Source organism: Berghia stephanieae, chromosome 3 (assembly GCF_034508935.2).
Source record: "Berghia stephanieae isolate SIO BIC M18660-M18661 chromosome 3, UCSD_Bste_1.3, whole genome shotgun sequence".
NCBI lineage: Eukaryota > Metazoa > Mollusca > Gastropoda > Nudibranchia > Aeolidiidae > Berghia > Berghia stephanieae.
The window spans coordinates 80,827,883-80,833,008 of NC_088362.1; the positions used below are offsets into that span (position 1 = coordinate 80,827,883).

General features: G+C 29.7%; 4 non-coding genes across 4 annotated transcripts; all 4 read right to left on the reverse strand.

The window, feature by feature from the left end:
* Positions 1-562: 562 nt before the first annotated feature.
* Positions 563-634, reverse strand: Trnah-gug (transfer RNA histidin (anticodon GUG)). The gene has a single exon. It is a non-coding gene; the product is annotated as a tRNA-His (tRNA).
* A 1,789-nt stretch (positions 635-2,423) lies between these two features.
* On the reverse strand, positions 2,424-2,510 carry Trnay-gua (transfer RNA tyrosine (anticodon GUA)). Its single transcript is given in 2 exon segments — positions 2,424-2,459; positions 2,474-2,510. It is a non-coding gene; the product is annotated as a tRNA-Tyr (tRNA).
* Positions 2,511-2,977: 467 nt separating this feature from the next.
* Trnah-gug (transfer RNA histidin (anticodon GUG)) lies at positions 2,978-3,049 on the reverse strand. Its single transcript has one exon. It is a non-coding gene; the product is annotated as a tRNA-His (tRNA).
* Positions 3,050-4,457: 1,408 nt separating this feature from the next.
* Positions 4,458-4,544, reverse strand: Trnay-gua (transfer RNA tyrosine (anticodon GUA)). The gene is given in 2 exon segments: positions 4,458-4,493; positions 4,508-4,544. It is a non-coding gene; the product is annotated as a tRNA-Tyr (tRNA).
* Positions 4,545-5,126: the final 582 nt, after the last annotated feature.

Below are 5,126 nucleotides of genomic sequence, written 5' to 3' on the forward strand. Positions count from 1 at the left end.
CTTTAAAAAGTCCATTTTTTTCTTAATATAACAATAATTATGAAAAGAAAATAATTTTAAAAACCACTTCTTCCAAATGACGCAATATCAGAGAATCAATTACTAATACTTACTCTTCCTGAGCCAAACTGAAAACAGGGCAATTGTCATGATGGCAGTTTAGTCTTGTTGCCACGATGTTCAATGATCCAGAGTTTGTTCCGGTTTCAGAAGCGTGTCGTGAACTAGGGGGTGGGATGGCTCAGCAGATGAATGTTGGTTCTCCCATTCGGGGAGTCAGGCTTAAATCCCACTGTCAGTATCCACCAAGAAAAAAACAAAAAACAAAAGAAAGAAAAGAAGAAAACAAACAAACAAACAACAACTACATTCACCTGACGATGAATACATGGACTTTTATTATCATAACTTTATCAAATTATTAATCTATTTAGCTAGATTAACAAACAACATAAAATAATAATTTAAGCTAAAATTCATAAATTTTGATTCATATCTTTCTTTAATGAAAAAAAAATGTAAAGCAAAGAAATAAAATGTCAGAAAAAAAAGATTGTCGCACTGCCGTGACCAGGATTCGAACCTGGGTTGTTGCGGCCACAACGCAAAGTACTAACCACTATACGATCACGGCTACATGGACGACTGAGTGTTAAATGAAAGTTAAATTTTTTATATTACAGAATGAGAAACATATAGAGGTTATTGTGTAATAATATTTAAGAGTTCATTACGTCAGTTATATATAATTTGGCAATATAGTCAAACATCAATAGTGAATATTAATATTGTTATTCGCTTTAACCAATATCTGGAATTGACAAAGAGCCAAAAGTATATATATATATATATATATATATATATATATATATATATATATATATATATATATATATATATATATGCAGTAAGGAAGAAAGAAACAATCAAACAAATAAGTAAATAGATAAATATGAATATATAATTAAATAAATCAATGAATCAATAATTAAATAAATAAATATATGAAGTCTTTTCACAAGGTCAATAAATTATTGATTTTGATTAAAATTAGTAACACATAACATCTTTCGCTCATATCATAGAAAATCTGAAACTAAATGGTAAATTGAATGGAGCGACGAATATCACCATTAAATCATTTGTTTACTTACCACATCAACAGTCGTTCAGATATCACTATATAGATAGTATGCGCTTGGCTAAGAAACTCACAACATTGCCACGCGGAAGAATAACGGACCAACACACAAAACTATGTGTAACCTTAAACGTTTATAGTCTTGTTAATACAGTTTAGTGAGAATTACTCATAAACGCGGATGGCAAAAAGCAATAACAAAGATATGAGTGATGTCAACTTCATACTATCTATAGATAGAACGAAGATGACGTCTCTCAGGTCTCTGCTTATGGGTTTTTTTTTTTCCATCCATGTATATGAGTAATTCTCACCAAACTGTATTAACCAGACCATAAACGTTTAAGGTTACACATAGTTTTGTGTGTTGGTCCGTTATATTTCCGGGTGGCAATGTTGTGAGTTTCTTAGCCAAGCGATAACTTTCTATAAGATCTGACCCGTAATTTAATAAAGACAAAGAGGGAAGGAGGTGTCATAATATTATGGGAAAATAAGTAAATAAAATACGTCTACACGGACGACTGAGTGTTAAATAGGTAAATATAAATAATATTATGAAATGTCAGAAATGGCTTCATGAAGTCAAACGAGTTAAGAAAATAAGCGAAAGAAGAAAATTGTGACAGAACTGAAGCTTTGCAAATTAGTTCTCAACACTAACTGGGCATTGATTGTATCAATGGCCAGGAGTAGTAAATACGTGGGTTTTGACAGCACATGAATTTGTGACAATTCGTCTCGGAACTGAAGGCTGTCGGGGTTTTTAATCAATTGCTAAAAACTGTTTATAAAATTAAAATGACTAAAATAAAAGGTAAATAAATAGATTAAAAATGTCAGATTTTTATTTTTGTCACTTTGAAAAATTAAGTTCATCTTCTTCAATAAAAAAAAGTAAACGTAAGCCATATTGCACATTTTGTTTTGTTTTGTTTTGTTTTGTTTTTCCTTGTTATTTTGTTGGGATTTTTTCTTTCTTTTTTATTTTTTTTTTTTGTTTGTTTGTTTTTATTTTTCTTTTTTTTTTCTTGTTTTATTTGGGTTTTTTAAAAATAATGTTTATATTTTCTTTTTCTTTTTTTTTAAACATATAAATTTAATTTGAAACACTTAGATAGACCTAAATGGGCACGATTTCACACCGTTTTGAGGCAATGGGTCACATTTGGGCGCAAGTCATAAAGTGTCAGAATGGAAAGAAAAAAAGTAAAAGAAAGAAAGACGGGGAAAAAAAGACTGAAAAGAAAAAAGTAAAAGGTAGAAAGAAGGGGAGAAAAAATCTCGCGAACCGGAATCGAACCAGTGACCTAAGGATTTCAGTCATACCAACTACAGTCCTCCGCTCTGCCAACTGAGCTAGCGCGAGGGGTATATACCTAAGACGGAAAAGCTATATTATGTCATTACAGTTTTAGTTTCACGGGTGTCATCAGTGCGAGATTATTTTTTAAAATTGTATACTTTCTCAACATTTTTGCCTCACCCTTCACTTCACTGTATCTAAATAAGTTAACACGAAGAATAACGAGGTAAGGGATGGGGAGGGGAGAGGAGAAAGTGCGAATATATTACAACATGCTAATATTATTAGAATTAAGATAAATAAATAAATGAATGAATAAATGAATAACAACAACAAAAATTAATTACTTATTAAAATTATCATTTAATAATAACATTGAAAATATGTTTATTAAATCGACAAAACACACAACAAAAATAAATATTAAAAAAAAATAATTAAAAAAAAGAAAGCCAACAACAATTAAAAAAAACAACAAACAAACAAACATTGAACGGGCTGAAAAATAAAGAGGAAAAAAATCGTCGCTCTGCCGTGACCAGGATTCGAACCTGGGTTATTGCGGCCACAACGCAACGTACTAACCACTATACGATCACGGCTACACGGACGACTGAGTGTTAAAAGAAAGTTAAGTTTGATAGATTATAGAATGAGAAACGTATAGGGGTTGTTGTGTAATAATATGTAAGAGTTCGTTACGACAATTACATATAATTTGGCAATATAGTCATACATCAATAGTGAATATTTATATTGTTATGCGATTCTTTACCAATATCTGGAATTGACAAAGAGCCAAAAGTATATATATATATATGAGGTAATGAAGAAAGATACAATCAAACAAATAAGTAAATAATTAAATAAATAAATAAACAAATAAATAAATAAATAAATAAATAAATAAATAAATAAATTAATTAATTAATTAATTAATTAAACAATTAATTAATTAAACAATTAATTAATTAATTAATTGATAAATTAAAAACACTGAAAATTTTCGTTACTCGCCAACAAAACACACACCCAAAAAAATATTTTTAAAAAAAAATGAACAAATAGTTAAAAAAAAAAACAACAAAACAAACCTTGAAAAGGCTTAAAAATAAATAAAGAGAAAAAAAATTGTCGCTCTGCCGTGACCAGGATTCGAACCTGGGTTGTTGCGGCCACAACGCAAAGTACTAACTACTATACGATCACGGCCATTGACGCGACTGGCTGTCGGTGGTAGCTAAGAACAAAATTAAAGAAAAATTATCTTATCGGTACCTCAAAGTCTTTGTGTATGTTCTGAGCTGGTTAGTTATGCAGGTTGTTAATCAGTACCATGGGATTATCGGCATTACCTAATAACTTGTCGTAATTAATCTGCCATGTGTTCGTTGTTATTGCCCTACCTTATTATGATTATTGTTATGATTATGATTATGATTATTATTATTATTATTATTATTATTATTATTATTATTATTATTATTATTATTATTATTATTATTATTATTATTATTATTATTATTTATTATTATTATTGTTATTATTATTATTATTATTATTATTATTATTATTATTATTATTATTATATTATTATTATTATTATTATTATTATTATTATTATTATTATTATTATTATTATTATTATTACTATCATAAATAGGAAAATACGGATATCATTGTTAATTTATAACAGTCACTTATTGTGGAGCATCAAAAATATATGTATAACCTACGAAATACTAAATGATGATTACAAACCACAGAGTATTATCACTAGAGGAAAAACCGAAAACGAAATAAACCAAAAGGATAGAAACTGAAACAATGAAACAGGACAAACGGTTAACAATTTTTTAAAAAAATAATAAGAGAAGAAAACAAAGAAAAGAAGATAAACGAAAGAAATGAACTGAAAATATAAAAATAAAAAAAGGGCGGGGGAGAAGATATAAAGAAACGGAAGGAAAGGAAAACAAAAGAGGAAAATAAGGTTTAAAAAAAAAAAATTCTCGCGAACCGGAATCGAACCAGTGACCTAAGGATCTCAGCAATTTCATCTACAGTCCTCCGCTCTACCAACTGAGCTATCGCGAGATACTACTGTAGACAACAGCAAACTATATATTTGATGTCTCTTGCGAAACTTGTGTGTGCGACGAGTCAGCCGCTTCGTTTGTTTTGTTCGTGGGAGGTGGGTGGCGCTGGCTTCGTCTCATCACGTGATCCGGCTAGTATTTGGTTGTATTGAAATTTGTCTCTTTCGGTATTGTTTATGTTTATCTGTTTGTTTGTTTTTGGGTTTTTTGGTTTTTTTTTTAATGGTTTGTGTTTTTTGGTCAACGTGTTGTACTTAGACGCCTTTTTTATTGAGTTTTTTAAAAAAAAAAAAAGAAAATTAATAGTGGTCAAACAATTTAACCAGTTAACTGCCGTAATCTGGAAAGACACGTATATTTTAAAACTTTGGCCAGAAATCTCGTCCTTCAAATTATATCGATAGATTTAAAAGCCATTATCTTGCTTGGCAAAATCTCTCAAACCTGGGACCTCGCGATGTCTTCCTTTGTCCCAGGTTTGAAAGTTTTGTTGCCAAGATAAGGGTCAATTAAACTTAAAGCGTTCGATTTTTGAATGGCGAGTTTTCTGGCCAAATGTTTAAATATGGGTCTTTCCAGA